This window comes from Callorhinus ursinus, unplaced genomic scaffold, assembly GCF_003265705.2.
Source record: "Callorhinus ursinus isolate GAN/ISIS: 27379988/994484 unplaced genomic scaffold, GSC_fseal_2.0 scaffold17, whole genome shotgun sequence".
NCBI lineage: Eukaryota > Metazoa > Chordata > Mammalia > Carnivora > Otariidae > Callorhinus > Callorhinus ursinus.
The window spans coordinates 13,625,113-13,648,613 of NW_027397079.1; the positions used below are offsets into that span (position 1 = coordinate 13,625,113).

Consider the following 23,501-nt stretch of genomic DNA (forward strand, 5'->3'; position numbering starts at 1 on the left):
TTTTTTTTTTTAAGATTTTATTTATTTATTTGGCAGAGAGAGACACAGAGAGGGAGGGAACACAAGCAGGGGCAGTGGGAGAGGGAGAAGCAGGCTTCCCGCTGAGCGGGGAGCCCGATGCGGGGCTCGATCCCAGGACACTGGGATCGTGACCTGAGCCGAAGGCAGACGCTTAACGACTGAGCCACCCAGGCGCCCCCATTGGGTTTCTTAAAAGAACGTTAGCATATAGATACATATTCATTACAAATTCTGGAAGATAAACAACATATAAAAGGTGGAAAACAGCCTCTTCCCAACACTATTTAGGTGGGTTTTATTCTATATGCAAGATGTAGAGCATTTCTGAAATGAAGAAAAAAGGACTAGTTAGATTAGACAATTGGCTCATTGTTTGTGACTTCATAAATTCCAGAGATCATTCAGCATTAGGAATCCGAATTACATTTATAATAGTATAAAATTCACATACCGATAAAGGAACTTTTTGCAAAGGCTCTAAATAGCACTTAATGTTTTCCCAAATTCCAGTTGACCTTGTTGTCTGGCCTCTCTGGGTTTGGGGTTTCTTGAGGAAAAAAGTTAATAACACTTCTTTTACATTAGGAAAATATATAAATGTCTCAAAAAAGCAACCTCAACATCCTTCTGTTAGATCCCTGCCAAAAACAAGCTCTTTTAAAATAGACCAAGTTTCCATAGAGAGAAAGCACATTTACTTCAACTCATTTCCTGATATTTCACTAACACTGAGGTGTAGGAAGCTGTGCATGAAGTGAGTCTGAGTTGATGAAGATCAGGGGTTCAGATAATCACTGGAGGTGGAGAGGGAAAGGGCTTCTTCCTTTGGGTAAAAACTCATCACTGACAGCAGTTAACAGTCTTTGAACTGGGGCTTTTTCTTCTTCATACCTGTAGGTCATGGGGCACCTGTCCTTCCTGAGGACTTACCCTCACGTCTCAACTCTTGAGTGCTTTTCCCAAAAGCAACCAACATTTACTTGGCTTTCCTGTCATCTCTTAATACCCAGCCTTCTAACAAAAGCTCATACTGGCCTTGACTCTTGACTTTGCCTTTCTTATGACATAGACCATTACATTGAGTCTGATACCAATGTCAATAGACTTCATTTTTTATATAAACTTTGTCACTGGATCAATTGACATGTTATACTTGTTCAAGTGAGATACATTGGTTATTTTTTTCGTAATTGGATGGCCACTAGTGATTTGAATAATGGGTATTTTCGAAATACAAATTGTGGATGCACAGCATGCTGGTAAGTTAAGTACCAACTCTACCTGGGAATCAGCAGGTATTCTTGATGACTAAGTACCCACATTTACCTTCTGGTAGTTCAGCATCCCTCTAATTACAATTATATTTCATGTCCATCTTATCAGGGTTCTTGGAAAAGAATACTATATATAAATCACTGTAAGCAGGTGGGCTACCAACATTTTCTTTTAGTTTAGAATAATGTGATCTAAGCCTGTGACCAGTGCTTCCTCCCAAATCTCCTGAAATTAGAAAGCTCAGTATAAGGGTTTGGAAATAAAATTAGACCTAACATACTATATCCACGGGTCACCAGCTTAAAACTAACTAAACATACACGCATATTAATTATTTTGACAAAATATCTCATGGTTAATTATAAGAATATATTTTAAGTTAAGTAGCATTTAAATAAGATTGTAGGCTTTCCCACAATGATTTTCTTTTTCTCCTTTTTGGATGCAGTAGATACATTACTGTTATGTGCACAATTGACATATTGACTTTGTTTTCTCGTTATTTAGTCATTGTGTACTTGAGGTTGACAAGGGCAGTTATGTCCCACTAATGTTTATCAGTCACTACATGTACCAACTCTCCAACTTTTTATAAAGCAATGATTAGATTTATAATGCTACTCCCTTTCATTGCTATGTGCAATTATCTTAAAACTACTTTTAACCTTCTGGATCTTTGAGTTTAAAAAATATTTCCCAATAGACATGTTTGCTGTTCCAATAAGCATTTTAAAGATAACATATGGTTTTATTTAGTTAATCCATTTATGAATACTGAAAAAAGAAATAAGACCTTTTAAAACTTAGCTTGTTTTTTTTATCCTCATTATTTTAACGCCAATGGAAAAGAACATTCATTTTTGTAAGTAAAGAGATACGAAGAATATTGGATCTATAACCATATTGTGGTTGGCTTATGTTAAAAATGTTCTAGTCTTGTTAAAATACAGCTCTTTATAAGAACATAATGAAGTATTACTTTGTTCTTCTCTTCAGTTTTGAATCACTGAATTGGATTTCATTCTGAAAAAGACAACATTCACGTTATGCTTACTAGTTTCTCTGCATGCATACAAATATATATATGCAAATATATTAAAAATTGACCAACTGGAAATAGAAATGTGCTTTAGAGTAATTATCCGAATGTGGTTGAAGAATAATTTATATGTTGACATAGGTTGCACCCATAATTACACATATTCCAACGTACACAGGAGTTTCCAGTTTAAAAATAAACATCTATCAACTGATGTGTTATATAAAGTGCTGTAGGTTAAAATCAAGTAATGAAAACCTGACTTTTCAAAGAAAAGATTAGTATTAGTATGGTTAAGTTCCTGAGGAGACACCTGATCCTCTATGTTGAAACATTCTCTTCCTTTCTGATGCCTATAATGGAATAAATAATAGTGTGCTTCATATAGCACAGTATTATATTATGCTTTATGAAATGCATACCTTTTTAAAGTAATTCTTCTTCTATTTTTTAGTGTAAAATATTAGAAAATGAAAAACAGCAATGAGGGGTGGCTGGGTGGCTCAGTCAGTTAAGCATCTGCCTTCAGCTCAGGTCATGATCCCAGGGTGCTGGGATCGAGCCCCGCATCTGGCTCCTTGCTCAGCGGGGAGTCTGATTCTCCCTCTCCCTCTGTGCTCTCTCTGTCTCTCTCTCTCTCAAATAAATAAACAAAATCTTGAAAAAAATAAAAGTAAAAAACAGCAGCAAAAACTCTAATTCATTAACCAAGTTTCTGTATCTCATGCTGTATCTCATGCAGGAAGTTGAACTTGAATCCCAGCGGTCATTAAATCCAGTGAATATGTTTAGACCACATGTGGTGTGAACTCTTGCATTATACACAGTTGGTGGTGACCTGCCTCCAGCACCCCCTTCTCCGGCTCTGAAGACACCACTGTGTTCAGTTTCCCTCTGGTTTCTCTGCTGTATCTTCTAGCCACTTTGCAGAACTATCTTCCCATATGCAGCTGATATCCTATACAAAATGTTTACACTCTCTCAAGGAAATCTTAACCGTGCCAGCCCCTACAATTACGGCCTATGCCTGCATGTCTCAAATGCATATCTCCAGCTGTGGCCTCTTCTTGGAAGCCCAGGCCCATGTACCCCACTGCGCACTTGCACGTGTCCGTTCATCTCTCTCTCTGAGACTCAAAACTGAGCTCATGATCTTTCCTTTCAAGCCCGGTATGTGCTTCCATTTTTCCCTTCCTCCGGATTGGCGCTGCCATCTTCAGAGTTGCACACCCCAGATATTGGGAGTCGTATTTTATACCACCCTCTCTCTCACTTTCCATAACCAGATCCACGTGATTTTACTCATGCATTTTTCTGAATCCATTCACTGCTCCTTTATCTTGCCACAGCCCTGGTCCAAACACCCCTATGTCTTCTCCTGTTCACCCCCTGAGTTTCCTAACTGGGCTCCTCACACCCAATTTCGCTTCTCCCTGGTCCACTCTCTATGCCGTAACAGACCATAGTTTGATATTCATGTGCTTTTACTTCCTGAAGACGTTCCATGTGCTTTAGAAAAGAAGACCGACATTCTTAATGTAATACACAATATTGTGAATCATCTGACCCCTGCCTACCTTCGTAGTAGCTTCCTTTTAAGCCACTTGCCCCATGGCTCCTGCACTTCAGTTGCTGTTGCACTGTCTTCCCGAAGTAGCCACTATACTCTCTAGACCCATGCTGTTCTAGAACCTTGCCCTTCTCCATCAAGACGTGGGGTCTCTTCCCCTTTCTTGGACGTTGAGTGGGCTTGTGGCTATTGCAAATAGTAGATGAAGGTGGATGTGATGCTGTGTGACTTTCAAAGCTAGGTCATTTTAAAGCAATGATGCTCCTACCCAGCTCCTCACTGGAGAATGCAAACCCAGCCCTTCCAAAGAGACTTCGTGGAGAGGCCTAGATGAAGAGGAACTGAGGCGTGAGGCCAACAGTCAGCCTCAACTCCCAAGTGCACGAGTCACAGGCCTTCAGATTATTCTAGTTTCCAGCCTTCAGGTCTACCAGCTAACGCCCCAGAGATCATGGAGCAGAGACAAGCCATCTCTACTGTCTCCTGTCCAAAGTTTTGAGCCCCCCAAATTCATGAACATAACACATAGTTGTTTTGTGCCATGAATTTATGGGGTGAATTGTTATGCAACATTAGATAATTTAGAATGACCATCCTGGCCTTTTTCAGTCCCCCACTCTTATAATCCATCTTCTGCTCTAGCACTTTCCCTCTCCTGGACTTTTTTACACAAATCCTCACTAATCACTCAACAGTTAGTGTTTCCTTATCTTTTGGAAAGCAGCTTGTGTTTCAGCAAAGGGCAGTATAGTTATGGAGCATAGGAAGAACACATTACCAGAAGACCATGCATCCTGTACCAAAGGAATAGATGTAAATAATAGTGGAATTATCTGGCATGCCATGGCTGTCAGACACAGGCCTCAAGGGTGTCCTGGAAGCTAAAAATTTTACTAAAACCTAAGAAAAAAACAATAGGAAATAAACTCGAATTTCATGGGCCATGCCCAGGAATATGTGCCAGATAACACTTTTGGGGTCATTTTTAAGTTCTTAGTAATTTCTTACCCCCTGCAAAACACTCTTGCTCACCTCAGGTCAATGTTAGGATAAACCATGGCCAAACAGTGGCAGCCGTGGCACCCTCCCTGTGGCCAGAGGATAATTCTTACAAGGATCTTGGCACATAGAGGAAGGAGCTTCGTTATATTTAGAATATTGAGAATAACTGTAAGAAGATATAGGACCATGTAATAATTTTTTTTTTTTACCAAAAATCTGTTTTATTTTTGTTTGTGCTTTCTTTTCACCAATTTTCCCAAAGCAAGCATACACAGTTTCTTCTTACAGAGTCTGTATATCATCAGAGCAGTTTCACATTGTATCTTTATGGTATTTTAGGCATTTTTTAGCCTGTCAAATAACCCACCAATTTACTGGTCCATCATATCAAATTTCTCCACTTTTCTTTCCAAATAAATGGTGGGTATGCAAAGAGGTATGTTTGATTCAGAAACAGCATCCAAAGAATTTTGTCTCGGTCTTGAGCTCAGTACTTTGCCTTATCCCAGATTGCTGCTTGTTACTCAAATGAAGCTTTGGTTTTGTGTGGTTTGGTTTTGTTTTTCAGTTTTTTTTTTTAATTGAGGTATAATTGGCAAATAACATTATATTAGTTTCAGGTATATGACATAATGATTTGGTATTTGTATATACTGCAAAACGATCACCACAATGAATCTAGTTAACATCCATCACCCTAACATAGTTACAATTTTTTTTCTTGTAATGAGAACTTTTAAGATCTGCTTTCTGAGCGACTTTCATGTATGCACTATAGCACTATTAACTAGAGTCATGGTGATGTATGTTACATTTTAAAATTGAAAGTTTGTACTTTTTGACCCCTTTCATCCATTTCGCTCACCTCCACCCCTTGCCTCTGGCAATCACCAATCTGTTCTCTTTACCTATGAGCTTGGTTTTCTGTTTTGTTTCGTACTTTTTAGATTCCACATATAAATGAGACCTTATAGTATTTGTCTGAATTATTTCACTTAGCATATGCCCTCAAGGTCCACCCTTGTTGTCACAAATGGCAAGATTTCATTCTTTATGTGGCTAAATCATAATCCATTATAAAAATTGACTACATTTCCTTTATTCATCCATTAATGGACACCATGTCTTGCCTTTTATAAGTGATGCCACAATGATCATGGGGGTGCAGATATCTTTCTGAGTAAAAGATTTTCCTCAGATAAATACCCAGAAATGGAATTGCTAGATCATGTTCTATTTTGATGAACGTCCATACTGTTTGCCATAGTGGCTACCCCAATTTGCATTCCCACCAACACTGTACAAGGGTTCCCTTTTCCTCACATATTCATCAACACTGGTTATTTCTTGTCTTTCTGGTGGAAGTCATTCTAACAGGTGGGAGGTGATATCTCATTGTGGTTTAGATTTGCACTTCCTTAATGATGAGTGATTATGAGCATCTTTTCATGTGTATTTTGGCCATCTGGGTGTCTTTGAAAAATTTCTATTCAGATCTTCTGCCCATTTTTTAAATTGGATTTTTTTTTTTTTTTTTTGCTATTGAGTTGTCTGAGTTGCTTATGTATTTTGGATATTAATGCCTTCTCAGATATATGATTTGCAAGTTTCTGCTTCTTTTTGAGATAATGTATAAGGATCCAACTCATGACTGCAATAATAACAGGGATTTTTTTTTTTCCTAGTAGATATGCTAGAGCTTATACAGTCAAATAAGTGGCCTCCTCCAAACTAGTCTGCTTGGGCGGCCCTTGTCCTGTCAGTCTGTATTACCTTTGTTCAATGCATGTTGCAATTGCCATCAGAGAGTAGATTTCAGTTACAGAGGAGTATCAGGGGTTTGGGGTTTTTTTGTTTTGTTTTGTTTTTTATTTGCTTTGTTTTGTTTTAGAGAGAGAGAGAGTGTGTGCATGAGCAGGAGGACGGGCTGGGCGGAAGAGGGGAGAGAATCTTAAGCAGGCTCCATGCTCAGTGCAGAGCTTGATCCCACAATTCAGAGATCATGACCTGAACCAAAATCAAGAGTCAGACACTCAACTGACTGAGCCATTCAGCGCCCCAGAGGACTATCAGTTTTATTACTTCGGATTCATTGAACACTTTTCCTTCTTCTGGTATTTTTTTTTTTTTTTTTTTTACCTCCCGTCCCTTGTTCTTCTGGGCCACTTTACTCCAGGCCTCCCTTTCTCCTCTGATGCTAAAGTCAGCAGCTCAAGGACTTCTAGGGACCAGTCTAGAACCGAAAGCAACACCTCTGGGAAGAAGAGCAATGAGGCTCAAGGAGAATCTGTTGGATCATCATTTATGACTAACATGGATACAATTAACTGAGCACTCTGAATTTGACCAGAAGTCAAATTTTGTCTAAAGTTACATTTTCATTTTAATGAAAGACCTGACCTTTCTCTGAGTCAAGTAGTCTACATAGAATTTTGAGAAATTTGGTTACCCTAAAATTAGTAAAATCGGGCGCTAATATGCTAACACACTGCAGCTACCTGCCATTAACCTCCCGCTCTATTGGAAAGAGCCAGGGCAGCAAATCCATGGCATCCATTCTCGACCTATGGGGACGTCACTAATCAATCAAAAAACCCTTTCCCAAAAAGCCCCAACTAGACTTCACCATCCTCATCACAGCCGTCCAGCCAGGTTCCACCAGTCAGTATAAGCTGGCTCAAAAAAAAAAAAAAAAAAAGGAATTTCTTTGCCATTTCAGAAATAAAGATAAGCCCATTTTCTCCAGAAACATATTATGAAAAGTGAGAGATTTTTATGAGGAAAAGAAGATGCTAGCAGGGAAAGAAAGGACCTAGAGATGACAAGAGGGCCCCTCCTGTGGTTCTCACAGCAGCACATTAGACTAAATTAGATTTATTAAATTAGCTAATTGTCATGTTGGAAGGCACAGGCGAGCTGATCCTGAGATGAGAAACAAAACAAATAGGTTGCAGCCGTGCAGATGGGGCACCGGGGAAGCATTTAGCCTCGCTCAACTCCAGGCAGCCGGGCCTAATGAGGTGCACCGGGGGCTGTGGGCGCTGTAGAAGTCTCTGAGCTCTGGAGGACAGGCCCTGGGACCCAAGACCCATCTCAAAGGGTCAGCCTCTCCAACTGACATGCAGATAGATTAACAAAATGTTTAATTAATGGTAAAGTTCATCAAGCCAAACAAGCCACTCCCGGCTGTACTTCTAAGAGCAAAAGTCTAGTCTGCCAGGAAACATTTTTGCACAAATAGTCCAAATGAGACTTAGGATTTTAAATTCAGGGATGCAGGATATACCCATTTGTAAAGGGGAATTCAGGGGAATTAAATTCCACTCTACTTTTTTCTTTCTCCTCTGTCACCACAACTGGTGTTCAGGTCAAGCTCTAGAGGGTCAGCTGATGCAGGAGGGGTCTCGAGGGGCCGGCGTAGGAGCACAGGTTTCCTCAGGGACTGCCCCCAGATGCCCCCACCCTCCTGCAAAGGCCCTTTAGTTGTCAGCAATGACTGAGGACCCAACTCTACATAATGGCAGCCAGGTGGTCTTTCAGTCCTTAAATCTCCTTGCCTCTTGTTAGAATGTTAATAGCAGGGGAAAAAAGAAAAGTCACACTTAAAAATAGCATCCTGAACATCTTTGTTTTTCTCCCATTGGACTTCCTACTAGATTCATAAAATGGCAGCTCTCACCAAACACGGCCGTGTACTGTGCAGGTGTCCCCAAACCCCCATCATTTCATTGTTGTGCTTTTTAAATTCCTCAGTGTCACATTTTAAGATGACCGTGTTAATTCTACCTTGCCCCGAATATGTTAGAGAACACTGGCATGGTCCTTAAAAATACCGAGTTTGTTCTTTAAAAATCTTGGATGTTCCTCAGCATGCGTCAGGGAAAAGTTTCATAAGTCAGTTAGCCTTTACTGGTGATTTGGGGAGCCTGATATTTTTCAGCCACTTCCAATACCTGAGTGGTTAAAGATCCCTCTCTGATGATTCAATTTACTGAGGGGTATGGTTTTTCTTGCCCCCTGTTTTAGATACATTGATACTTCCATGTGATATTACACAGATGACAGAGATAAATAGGGGAATGTGTAGAAATGTGCTACATAAAACAAATTATTACATCCATTCTTCTCTTTTTCTTTCTCTGTAACGAATTTCTTGAATTTCTCGTACTACGATTGAGACCCTTAAGGTTATCTGATCCAGGGAAGCTTTCCTGGCAGTAAAACTCTTTGCCCTATTTATAAAAAATGTACTTTATTCTCAATCCTCTCATAGTAAAACATTATTTGCTCTTACTGCCTCGTTAGCTTGGCATCGTTTTTGTTTTTTAGATTTTTACCTAATGCCATATATTTTTTAAGATTTTATTTATTTGAGAAAGAGAGAGAGAATGACCATGAGCAGGGTGAGGGGCAGAGGGAGAAGCAGGCTCTCTACTGATCAGGGAGCCCGACACGGGGCTAGATTCTGGGACGCCGGGATCATGACCTGAGCCAAGGGCAGACGCCTAACCGACTGAGCCACCCAGGTGCCCCCCAATACCATATTTTTAAAGGCAGTTTTCCCAACTGCTTTGTGCTCAGCCCCGTTGATGTCCCCCATGAAGCTCTTTTAAGTCTGGTCTGGGTGGTCTCTGGAAAAACCCCTGACTTCAGGAGGAAACTTGAGAGCAATTGAAGCACTGAGGTCTAACTAGAAAGTGTGATAAGATCCACTGGCCAAGCTTTTGCCCCCAACATTCTCCACAGGCAACATCTACTTGCCTAAAAGAGCACTGGGAGTATGTGATTGAGTCCATCCATAATTATCTTTATATAATAGTATCAGCAAGTAAGAATTATTTTTTTTTTGCCAAGGAACATAGGTCATTAGCATATAAAAATTAGATGCTTTATTTCTTTTTTAAAAGTTATCTTGAAATTTGTTATTAATATTTTTAGATTGTTTTCCAGCATATTTTTATGTAAAACAATGAAATAATTTGTAATGGCACTGTATGAATTAACCTACAATTTAGAACAATTTAAGTATAAAATGTAGCATTTATAATTTGGGCCCTTTCAATTTTTTCTGGATTTTCTCAGGAATTAATTTACCAAATGTCATAAAATCCTCCAAGTATGCCCTCATTGTTTGCCTTATAATTAACACATATTCCAAATATAGACAAGACGATATGCAAAATTAGGTGGTCTGTGGAATTTAGATATAGGCCGGAGAGAGCAAGTTTTGGAATTGGCTACCTTCCCCTCACGGACAGCCCTGCCTCCCCAGATCCTCCCTCCCTTGCCAGTGTCCCCTGCTGCCATTCTCATCCAGTCCCCTGACCTCCCAGCTGTGGCTGGCACTGTGGATGAAGCTCTACTCCAACCCAGTCCTGCCAAAATATGGGTATGAGCAAAGCAAGAAGTTTGGTAGATTATGGACCTAGGTCGGTAGAGAGGTTTGTTTGTCTTTAATCTTCTATCACACGGAGTGAAAAGTAGCTTGGTGGTATGTATAATAAAATGGACTTTTTCCTGGATTGAGTTCTACGTGGTAATGAAGTTGAGTGTTGTAAAGATCAGTGTTGAAGGAGGTAGCACTGTTTCTGCTGGTATGCAATATTCAGCCGTTTCTGTTTTGAAAGGGGAATATGATTTCTAAGACTCATTTCTTCACTCTAACCTCTTTATTAGGAAGTTTAATTGTGGCAACATATAAAATCCAGATACAGGGGCGCCTGGGCGGCTCAGTCGTTAAGCGCCTGCCTTGGGCTCAGGTCATGATCCCAGGGTTCTGGGATCGAGCCCCGCCTCGGGCTCCCTGCTCCGCGGGAAGCCTGCTTCTCCCTCTCCCACTCCCCCTGCTTGTGTTCCCTCTCTCGCTGTGTCTCTCTCTGTCAAATAAACGAATAAAATCTTTTAAAAAAAATAAAAAGTAAATAAAATCCAGATACACGCACAACTTACTTAGATAAGAACTTAAAAAATGCAGTTTCCACAGAATAAAATAATGATTCAGGCTTTTTAAGGCATTTTTCTTCTAGTCATTGCATGCTTTACATGAGGACCATATGAAGGGAGTGGGAGAAGCCTGTAAATTACCATAGTATTAATTTGCATAAGAAAAGTCCATCAGAGACCCAACTGGAACTTCTTAAGAGACATTTTCAGAGAGATGGACTGAGACAATTTTCTCTTGCTCTTTTACAAGCTAAGGGCACACGTTATGATTTATTTGTGATGTCTTTAGAGGAAGAGAAAACAGAACAGAGACCCGAAAGCTTCTGAGCAAGGAGCTTATGATGTTATATCAAATGATAATGCAAACCACATGAAATTTATGGTGACGCAGGAAAATACATTGTAATACTTCCCGAGAGCTGGAAATGGCGTTATAAACATCTGGGGTTAGGGAACATCTAATTCTGAATGAGTAGTTATTTGCTTTACACACCCAGATAAAGGACCATTTAGTTCTCTTCCGGTAGGGGATGATTCTTTTGGTTTTCAATATTAATTAGTGTATGTGGAATGAGATCAACTTGCTAACTTTCTCCTGGTCACCTTGTGAATTTGTGCCGAGAATCCTGAGCTTTTGGTTCTCTGCAGCCAACCACCCTGGTGAGCCACGGTCAGCGCCACAAAAACTTGTAGTTTTTTTTTTTTCTTAACTATTTGCTTAACTAAGAGATGTGAGCTGAATGGGAAAAAATGTGGCTGGGTTGTAATCATTTGGAATGTTTGAAATGCTTTGAATGGACGGAGATATTTTGCTTCAGAGAGGCTTTATTTAACAGTGTTCATAGGAGCCAAGAAAGCCAGCATTCCAATCGCAAACTCACACATTCTTTGACAAGTTACTTGAGTCCCCAGCATCACTCTGACCCTCGTGTAATGAGGATAATAATATTTATCTAGCTTGGATGAAACCTTCTGTTGCATGGTTCATACTACTTCACATTGACCAAGTGGCATTCCCTTTAAGATTCTACGTGCTTTACAAATAAGATTGACTTAACAGTTTGGTGCTTCCTATCACAGAGTTGTATAAGCAATAAATAAACAAACAAACAAGCAAGCAAGCAGAGAAATCACATTTTACCCCAGATCTTGAGATATAAGAATAGCTAATATTTGCTAAGCAGTCATCTTGTGCCAGCCAGTATACATTATCCCATTTAACTCTCCAGCAATACTGTGTGGACTTTATTCCTATTTTTATTATAAAAGACGAAGAAAGTTCCCCCAGCATTGTCCAGTAAGTGGCCGTGTTCAGGTCATGGTGCAAACATCCGCAACCTCCCCAAGATTGCCAAAAGCCAACGATGTCAGAGTTGTTTCTCAGCAAGGGCCACAGGAAACAAGCTCATGGAACGCCTGCATTTGGATTTCGTTGTCCAGTTGCCCGAGCCAGTTACCTCATTAATGATAATAGTGGTATTTTCCTTTGTACTTCTCAAACTACTCTCATGGTGTAATGTTTGGTGGCTGTCTGGTGTTTCTTTGGCTGCACGGCACCCTATTGCCCTAGTGGTGGCCACCCCTGCCCCCGTGGTTTGGAGATCTGCCCCCCTCGCTCCAGATCCATGTGGAACTGAACATAAAAATAGCAGATCCCCTCTGAGGCATGTTCACCGTAGCCTGCCAGTGTCCCATGGGTTGCTTCCTTGGTTCCAGTGCCCCTGGCAAGAGCTCCTTCTCATGCTGTGCTCTCATGTCCCGCATGGGGGCATGCAAAGAGGCACGAGGACGAGTGTGTTCACCACATGGGCACCTCCTCCTTTACTGTACACACAGGGTCTTCGCTTCACTACACTGTATGGCCAGCTCCTCCAGTTCAACTAGTTAGACCAGTTCCCACAGTGTTTTTCACTGAGACGTCTTGCTTATATGTACTGATTGTGTTATGAAAGGATACCACCAAAGCCAAGACTTAAAAACTAAATAAAGGAGGCATTGAGCCTCCAAACCAGAACTGACCTGTAGTCTTGACCTTATTTCTCTTGGAAATATTATAGTAGAAAAAATATTTAAATGTTTGGGTTTGGGGGAGAGGGGAATTTACTTTTGTTTTTGGGGTCTTTTCATTTGTTTGTTTTACTTCGTTGTATAAGACTCAGAGGCCTGAAGGAGCCAACAATGAACGGTTTCTGTCATTGCAGAGAGCTGAGGCTCTCTGACCAGCTCCATTCCAAAAGTGTGCGTAGCTTCTGCTCTGCCATGAAACATCTGGTGAAGTTGTGGGGACAGCTTAAACATACGTAACTGTGTAACAGTTTAAAGTGATCGTTGGAATTGAATCATGAATCGTGTCATCTACCAACTTCAAAATCCTCCAGTGGTTTTCCATCACTCCCAGGATAACAAAAATAATTTTCGCCATGGGTCTCAAGGCTCAACGGGGGCAGGCTCCTCCCCGACACCCCAGCCTCACCTGGCGCCATGTCCTCCCGGCCCGTCGGTCCTGCCAGTTCCTGACCCTGCAGCAACTTCTGCTGCAAGATTTTTGCACACACTCCTGTCCTTTCTCACACTGCCCTACTTCCCCTCAACACTTCTACTTATTTGTCAGCTCTCATTCCAACTTCCACAGGAAAACTTGAAGATGCACCCAAGATTAGAATAGACCCTCTGTTACACCCTCCCGTACATCGTTCTTTTCCCTGAAAAAACTTACCAAACTGTGTAATTGTCATGTATTTACCTACTGGTTTAATGTTCTTCTAGACTTCCTGGCCTGTGAGAGCCTTACCTTGTTCACCACTGTGTCCCTATCACCTCGGAATATTCCGACAGGCATTAAGTGAACAATGAATATTTGGTGAATGAAATAAATTTAAGTGGGGAAATGTAATATCCGAATGTTAAGAATAGTCAGTCTTTTACTTTCTCCCCTAAATGTTTACTTATTGAAAAGAAAGAACATATATCATCTTTCTAACAAAAAAAAGTAAAAAGTTCCAAAAGGAAAGAAAGAAAAAGAGCCACTTACTGAATTCCTAAACATTGGTCTCCACAGATGAATACACATATTCTAAAAATATGTTTAGGCTAACAAATTCATATTTTAATAAATACAAAGATGAACATAATTCCTACCATGCTCTTCCCAATTCATTTTTTTTTCTTTCTAAGTCTACCTTGTTCACAAAGCATTCCAGAGAAGGAAAACAATGTGACTATTTTCTAGCCATTTAACTATCAACCGCAACATGCAATGTCGAAATTTGTGCTCAGAGAATGAATCAGAAAATTATTTTCAACATACTTTAAACACGTATAAACTGTAATAGTAGTTCTTCACTCAAACCATGTTAGCAATATTAACAGCATTTGTGGGCCAAAGTGGATACTGGCTGAGGGGAGGGGGGACGGAGGGAGCCACCAGAAAACAAAAAAAACAAAAAAACAAAAAACAAAAGCCCTCTTCCAGCTTTTTAATTTTTTTTTTCAAATATAAAAGCTTGCCCTGAGCAGAGGCATTTTTCACAGTGCTGTCAGCAGCAGACCTAATTGCTTTTCATGTAAATTAAGAATATGTACCTTTGTTTAAACAGTAATCTAGGTCAAAGCGAGGTGGTTTATTTGTTTTAGCCTATTTGGAGCTTTGAAGTGGCACTGAAAGCCTGCCATGAAAGTTCCTCCTGAGTTGCATTTATTTAAGTAAGAAAATGTTTCTCTCTCTCTCTCTCTCTCCCTTTTTTAAAAAATGTTTCTCTTTTCAACTTTTTTTTTCCTCCAACTTCCACGAACCAATAACTGCGATCCACTCCGTGCATCATTTAAAGATCCCCAACAGCTTTGTTATTTGAAAAACTTGGGGTTTGGGGTGGCTGCTATTTATTTTTTAATATTTTATCTTTGTGGAAGCTTGATGAATCTGAAAATGCCTGCAGAGGGGAAATACTGACTTAAGACCATTTGCGTTTGAGTTTGCCTCGGTAGATTTATGATCGGTTTTTCCTGCCATCCTAGATACAGACACATTGGGGTTTTCTTGTCCAAAGAGATAGAGAACTACCCTTGATTGTCAGAAAAATTTTGAACATAGATTATATCACAGGGAGGAATTTCTGACTGACCCCTTCTGGTTTATGGCGCCAGTGATTTTAAGTGTGTAGGGCCGATCATTGGCCCCCCTGCGCACGGAAAATTGTGTCTCAGCAGGTTTTTCTACCTGGGATCTGACAAAAAGGCTTGTTCGTTTGTTTGTGTGTTTGTTTTGAACATTCCATGACAGGGGAGTATTCTGTGGACAGGATGCCAAAAAGGGAGCTTATTTTTAAAGATCAAAGAAATGTTTTCTCACTTACATAATTTGTAGTAGCATAAATTCTCACCTGTATCAGAAGGCATTGTCATTGTGATCTCTTGGTTGTCATGCTCTCATGAATATGAGGAATTAATTAAAAAAATAATTTAGAGGCATTCCAGGTCCCGTGGAGGTCACAGAACTCTAAGTCTAAAGTATAGGCACTTTATAGAGAGGGAACCAATTCTTCACTGCTATGGGACTGTCATGTTATTTCACCCACCGTAAGAGAACATTACAATAATGCACTCCTATTACACATGTCATTCTTTGAATGTGTGCTTAATAATGAAGGAAAAATATGGAATATGAACTGTAGCTCTGGGGAGAAAAGCAGTCATTCTAAAGATTAACTAACTACTGGTCAGAAAGAAAATGCAGAATCAGGATTCTAAGAGAAATTTTTTTTTGTTTTTTAAGAGGCTATAATAATTTTTCTTTTACCGAAAAGAAATAAATAAACCACATGTTGTTGTGTTTTGTATTTGTCTTGCTTACCAGAAAGTGGATATTTTTGATGTCTATACTAAATACTTCCATCAAGCAAAAGTTTAATAATGGGGGTAGAGAGGAGGACAGAAAAGTTGAGGCACTGTAGCAATTTAAGTATGAAAGAATAGAATTATTTTCTACCTGTTCTGGGAGTGGGGTGGATCTGGGTAGTGCTTGTTTGTGTTACGTTTATGTATGTGGTATTTGTTTATAATCTGCCTTCAAATAAATGATGTACAGTGTACTTATTTAAACTCAACTTTCTATCAAAAATGTTTAGGGTGGTTAATCTTGCCGTCACTAATTTATAAAGTGAACTTCCGTTTTTATTCGTAAAACTCTGAAATGCACATAGACCACTGAAAAAGTCTTCATGTTATCCTTATATTTGCATGAAAAACGAGAGTTGTGAAAGGAAAATATACTGGAATGGAATATGTTTAACATCATAAGATTAGAAGAAACTAATAGAAGCCCCAAAGATGCGTAGTAGAAAATTGAGGTTGAGTTGGATGGTTCATAATACCCAAGTGCTCGCGTTCTTTATTTTGGACAAATGCTCACACTGGAGCTGGTTAGCAGGTTCCATGAACAGTCTAAATGGTAACTTCGTTTTCAGCAGAAAATATATTTCATATAATCTTGTAACATAGTGAAATATCCTACAATAACATGTTGCAAAGTTTCAAATATCAAGAAACCTGACGGTTTGTTTCTATCAGGAGTCAGAGTTCGGTTTGTTATTTAAATTAGTTTGTTCTGCATATTGAGTTCAAAGTTCACATTTCATTACTTCATGTATTACATGCATTGCATGGAATTGAAGACTTGGTAAGACAACGCAAATGAGCAGGTTGAACTTGTTACCGGAAATACCAGCAAGATAAACAACTTAGTTCAGTGAAGTTGTGGCTGAAAAGCGATCTTGTTTTAATCAGCAAAATCAACGGCATTGTTTTTCAGTCTCACTTGCCATGTTAGTACTAGCATGTATCCTCGGGATGGACAACAAACTTTAGTTTTTGACACTTCAGCATGCATGAGACGATAAATTCTGGAACTCACCACCCACAGAATTCACAACTCTGAAAATCCTGCGCATGCCCCCCACGTGTGAGGTTATCTATGGACTGTTGTTAATCTCACCTCTTTAATTTCACCTGAATCCTTTTCATGTTTTTCATCCATAAGGGTGTCTCTCGTTTTTATGGTTCTCTTGCTTCTGCTCTGGCTGCTCTGGCTTGGTGTAGTTCCAAGCTCTCCAAGCTGTAGCCAGACTAATACTCTCAGAACACAAATATGACCGTGACACCTCCTGCTTACCTCTCTTGGAAAATCCCCATTGGAATCAGGATACAAACTAAAATCTTTACCGTACCCTACCTTGTGCTGTCCGGTCTGGCCCCCTCATGGCTCCCCACGCAACTGCTGCCCCACCTGAGTCCCCCCCATCGGCCTTCTCAAGTCTTCAACCTCACCCTTCCTTCCATCACAGGGCGTTTGTTGTGTCTGGAAGACGCCCCACTCCCATTTCTCACTCTTGCTCCATTGGGTTCAGGTAAACCCTACCAACTTCCTCATAGAACCTTCTCCGAGCTTCTTCAGTCTTTCTGCCAAGTGGTCTTACAGCACTTACCCTTCCTTCTTGTATGTCTACAGCTCTGTGATAGTTGGGTTAATATCCATCTCAGCTGCATGAGGACAGTGGCCATTGTCAGCTTTTGTCCATCTTTATATCCCTAAAACCTAAAACGGTGCCTGACCATGTGCACACCATCATATCTGCTGAGGAAATGAATAAGTAAGAGGCTAGCATTTCAATCATCTAGTTTTGTCTTTCCAGCGTGCAAAGACCACTTGAGCCAATAATTTTTAAAATAGTTTTTAAAGGATCTGCCACCCTCGCTTTTTTTCATGCGTTTCTGATATTAAAATGGTGAAAACAAAAAATGCTATTAATTTGCTGAGTACAAACACATTTCTTAAACTGCTCGGCCACAACTTTATTGAACTAACTTGTTTAGCTTGCTGATATTTTTTTATAACAAGCTCAGTTTGCTTTCCACAGTGGTTTTGACAGTCAGCAGACCTCGGTGTGTTGTTTGCCAGGTTATTTCTTACTGTGTTAAAAACAGCTGTAAGGTCCTAAAATGTCCCCTCCTCTTGGTATGTTCTGTATTTCATAAACAGTCTTCCTCATGTTTATCTACAATGATCAGATAGAAAAAACCAAAAATAAGACGAATAGAGTTCTACATACTTTCATTCTGTTGAGTTATAAATATTTCAAGCTATCCCCATCTCCAAATTTCTTCACTGAATATTTTGTAAGTACGGTTTTAGAGTCTTCTCTGGACTACATTACTGAAGTTTTCTATCAGTTGTATTTTCATAGTAGGTAATTGTCTGATATCAGCAGAATAGGGTTTAATAATTTTTCTGCAAGAGTGAGCTGCCCCCTCTAGAGCAAGGCAGCAACTCTCTTTGAATGAGGTTATTGGTCTCTTTGCATTGGCAGATTTAAATGCAGTTTGCACATATTTCTTATCTATGGTGTTAAGCTAATCAATGGATACAGAAGGAATCTGCCTCATTGTTATGCTCGTTGTGCTTTGTTTCAAGAAAAAATGGAAGCCTGGTGGGGAGTACAGGACATATTCGCTACATAAAAACACTGAGGATTTAAGAAATTTTTAATCACCCTAAAAGATGAAACCTAATGATACAAATTGTCATTATACTTTCTCTATTTTACCCGATTTTGCACGAGCATTCTCAATACAACTGTTCCGTCCTGTATTGTGTGTTTCAGGATGCTCTATACTAACTGAGAAGGTAGTTGGTTCTGGAAAGAATATGAGTAGTTTCATTTTGAATCCAACCAATCTCAAACATTCCTTGAAAATTTCCCGTTATCAACCAAGATTCTGTTCCTAGTCTTAAAAACAATAATTTCACCTAAGACAAAGCTTCTTTTTCAATGTATGGACATAAATAATGACTACAATGTAGAATTTTAAAGGTCTCTCAAAATATTAGCACTCGAAGTGCTTTACAAATATTAACCCTTTATATCCTCACAACAAACCCAAGGGAAGGTGTGCTTTTATCCCTATTCTAGAGATAATGTAATGAAAGCACAGAGAGATGAAGTGTCTTGCTCAAGCTTATCCAGGCACTGGCTGTTCCATGGCCGAGCTGAGGCGCATTCTCAAGCAGTTCGGTTTCAGAACCTGCATCTTAAGCATTCTGTAAATGTAAGATGAAGAAAGTAGCACCAAAGAGGTCACCGTTAAGCAGCCGTGAGAGCATCAAGCATTAGCCCCAGAGCTGATGGTCTGAGCCCAGCCCGGCGCCTCACTGGACCCGCTACCTGCGTGCTCTATAGCAAGGCTCACGCGGCCCCAATGACACATGAAACATCTGCCCAGACTTGAGTTCAAGACCAGTGCAGAGCTGTAAACTTCCGGAATCTCTACAAGAAACTAAAATATACATTTTGAAAGATGAAGTTCCAAATCCGACTCTCTAGAAACCCTAGAACGCGTCCTCAAAATCTTGCTCTTCGGGAGCCATTTGCGGTCCCCTGAACCACACAGCGCTAAAGCGCTCGCTCGCCCTGCTCACTCTCTTTCCACAGCACAGTGGCTCCAACATTAATGCCATCAGATGCTTGAATCCTCTTTTCCTGGATAAAAGATGATTTTATTTTATTTTTGTCTTTCAATAAAGGAATACTGATTTGTAGGCATAGACTACCACAGACCAGAGTTGAATTACTTTTCTGCACTCAAAAAACTATTTCCAATTTCAGGATGCCTCCTCTCCCCATCCCCCCCATACTTTATAGAAAGCTCCCTTCCTTTGGGCTCATCTACAGCCGTTATTGGTTGTGCAACTGGAACACTGTTGGCAAACAGCATCCTTAGATACACAGCAGTCAGTCTCAAGGAGTATGAAGGGTTTGAAATGAAAATACTGAGGACCTGTAGATGATACCCACTGTGTGAAAAGATGAGATGAATTAACGTGAGGCAGAACACAGACACAAATAATGCTGTCTTATATATGTATGCATCTACACACATATTATACACTTACATATATGACACATATATGGGGGCTAGACGAATGTTGCTGACATGATTATGGTGAAAGATGTGCTAAGAAGTTACCCCATCCCCTCTTCTTTCTTATCTGGTGCCTAGCCCAATGCCTACAGGAAAGAAAGGACTCAGTAAATATCTGAAAGAAAGAAAGAAAGAAAGAGAGAGAGAGAGAAGGAGGGGAGGAAAGAAGGAGAAAGTCAGGGAAGGGGAGAGAGGAGGGAGGAAGACAAGGGGCTTAGTTAACTGATTGAAACCCCCAACGCAATCTCCAGGTCATCCAGTTCTTTACTCTTTTCCATGTTTTGTACACCCCCTTGACTTCCCAATTTTTTTTTGGTTTTTTTGGTTTTTTTGTTTTGTTTGTTTTGTTTTTTTCTGTTTTGCCAAGTAGATCCCCAATTTTGGGTTAGCCTCACCTTTGATTTTCTCAGATGGTGGCTCTTGCAGTTTCTTGGGAAAATCATGAAAATCTTCCAACGAGATCCTGGATAACCCTATCCCACTCGTACTTTTGGGTCAATTTATTTTTAACACCTAACCATATTGCCCAAGCAGCCTCTCCAGTCCTTTCACATTTTACAGTTTCTCAAGTCACAAATGACTTTCTCCTTCCTGCCTCAAATCAAATGGCATCCCTCCTCCTTCGCAGCCAAACGTCCCCCCCCGCACTTGATCGGCATTTCTCTCCCCCGCACACATACCCACCTCACCTTTCTCTAGCATCTGCAGCTTTTCCCTTACCACTGGGCTTCACTTCTCTTTCATTAGCATTCCCAGGATGATCCATCCTTAAGCAGCCCAAAGCAAAATGACTACCAAAACACTATTTCCATCAACTCTATCATACTTTTTTTTCCCCCATTCCTGTCATGATCTGGCTTTCCTCCTCATATTGGCTGGCTTTTGTACCCTCTCTCCGACCAAAATACCTGTCTCATAAGTCACAGGTGTTTTCCCAAAATCCAATCCACCAGCTTCAGACAGTTCTCATCCTTTCAAATCCACCTGTAGCATTTAAAACTGTGGACCAATTATTTCTTCTCAGAACATTCTCTCCATGGCCTCCAATGTGACTCCTTGATCCTGAGCCCCTTCCTCTTGCCCAGTTCTCCTGCCCCCTTTATGGCTTGTTCTTCATCCCCCACCCCCACCCCAACACTCTGTTAATAGGTATTTCCCAAGTGTAGACCAACTTTTCCCCATTGCTTAAAGAGTTACATCTGTTCCAAGACTCCCACCTTTATAACCTAACTTTTCAGCTAATATATTAACTAGACAATGATCTGGCCCCTCAATATATTTAAACAAACAAACACCAGCTTTCTGTAAAACTAGTTCTCTCTCTCCACTTCTCTTTTTCCCATGATTATATCAATTATCTCTTAGTCAACAAGGTTCAAAACCTAAAAGTAATTTCTTACTTATCTTTGCCTATCTTAAATCCTCCATGTCTTTTGTTTGTTTAGTTGGTTTTATTTTTATTTTTTGTTGTTTAGAGTGAGGAAAAGGGAAAGAAAGGGAACAGAGAGAATTGGACTATTTGACACTTAGAAACTACTGTAACGGACTGTGTAATGCTAAAATGAGAAACTCAAGCAAGGGATTCATTTTCTCTGTGAATGCTCTTTAAAATGACTAAATAAAATGCAAAAACAAGAAACTGATGCATTTTTTTTCCTTCAACAGAACCAGTAACAAGTATTTGTAAATTCGCACAGTAGTAATTGTAATCCTGGGCTCTGGGAATACGATGTGACTAAAAATATCTCCTACTGTTGACATAATTCTCACAGCCCTGTAATCAGAACTAGCAGCAGAGACAGAGATGGGAGGGGCTTTTAAACAAGATAGAAAGGTGGCAGATCTCAGATAAATTCATAAACATTTCACTCTTCCTCAAGATAAATATGCCATAAATTTCTTACTTTTTTACTACAACAACAACAAAAAAAAGCAAAAAGGATTACATGGACACGTGAAATAAACTTTAGCTTAACACATTGCTAGGGTAGCCACACATTCTTTTTATGATTATTAATATTGTTTATGTTTAATTGTTATAAATCAGTATTTTTTGTTATAATGCATGTCTTAATATTTAAAGGGTTTCTGAACTGAAATTATTCATATAAAACATCAGATCAAGTTTTCTTTCAGTTTATATGTTTTATTTACTTTATTCTAGAATTCCTGCTCTTCTAAGACAAAGGGATTTGCAATTTCTGCACAACCAAGACAACCAAACACCTCTTTAAAGAAGAAGAAAAGGTAAGTCCCAGGCACTAAAATGTCTCCAGATCTACCAAATGAGACAAAAAGGCTTCTTAAAATATACAACTCGTTTGCCTTGACAAGATACACTTTCACTAAGCTGCACTGTACTCTGTAGCCCATTTCTTAAGGTATTCACTTCCATGAATCAGCTCTAGGAAGATGTTTCTAAAAATTGTAATTAATCTGATTTTCATATTCTTTCCGGTAATATGAAAAACAAGGGCATTTCTACAGTCTTTCTTTTTTTTCCTGGAAAATTAGATGAATGAGGACATTCTAAAATACAGAATCTCTACATCTTAACTAGAGGGAATTTTCTACCAAGATGGAACAGACCAGACACAACGGGTTATAGAGCATGTGTGTGTTTCCCCCACTTTGTGAGCGATGTGTTCGGGAGCTCTCTTGTTCTCAGGAAGTCTTAATCCTTTTTGAGCAGCACTTACATGGCAACCTTAGAGAATTAAACTTGTACCTGTTTTTTTTTTTTCCTCTCTCTCTCTGTCCTTGATATAGCTCAGTGCCTCTTCTCAATGGTAGCCATGGTCTAGTAATTTAAAGCTTTTGAACCTTGTGAACAGATTCATTTAAAACCATATTCTGAGGGGTTTCCACAAAATGAAAAGCGTCTTCTACCAGGAAGCTATAAAAGAATTTACAACAGAAAACCTGAGAAGTGTCCTGCTCAGGGTGTGTATAGTAATGTACCTGCAAGATACAGTTTCCCAGAGAAAATCCGTCACCAAGTGCCTCTTTTGGCTTAATGGGTGGAGTTCTTTGAGTTTCTTTGCCTTCTTCTGATTGATGTTTTTATTTTTCTTCTTGTAATATAAAATTCAGTGATAAGTTCTCCATGGAGGAAAGGACTTTCTAAGTTGTGAAATAATTATGAAATACAAATATCTAACATTTTTACGTCAGAAAAACTGAGTTACTTGAGCATATATCTCTTTGATGTTCTTCATTCAAAGACAATATTTGGCTCTTTTTTAAGATAAAAAAAAAGTCATTGCAAGAGTTTAGAGGTGAAGTGCCTACTTCTTAAGGGTCTACGACAATCGCTGTGGTGTGTTGCTGAGGTGATTTTAGATTCAGATTACTAGATTTGCGTTAATTTTATATCTAAAACAAGTCATCTTTTTTTTCTCCCCACATTAAATTTGACACAAATTCAGCACTTGCAGAAGCGGATTTTGGTGTTCAGCTTATGGAAGGGCAAAGAGAATAGAGAAGGATGTGTTTTTAAGAACCAAACTGTGGTTTCATTGTTAACATAGAATAGTAGCAACCACGCTTGTTTTGAGGATTGCTCTCAGGCACTGACTTTTTTACTTTTCCCTGAAGGGCATCTCAGCGAAAAGTGACAGGGGAACCCTTCAAAAAAAGTTCTCACATGTCATATGGTTTCACTTATTTGTGGAACAT

General features: G+C 39.6%; 1 protein-coding gene across 1 annotated transcript in view; it reads left to right on the forward strand.

Moving 5' to 3' along the window:
* Positions 1-23,501, forward strand: part of TENM3 (teneurin transmembrane protein 3) — a 1,496,942-nt gene that overhangs the window by 774,081 nt on the left and 699,360 nt on the right. Inside the window, exon 5 of the mRNA XM_073902279.1 lies at positions 21,988-22,070. The gene's annotated coding sequence lies outside the window, so the exon portion shown is untranslated. The remainder of the gene's footprint in view (positions 1-21,987; positions 22,071-23,501) is intronic.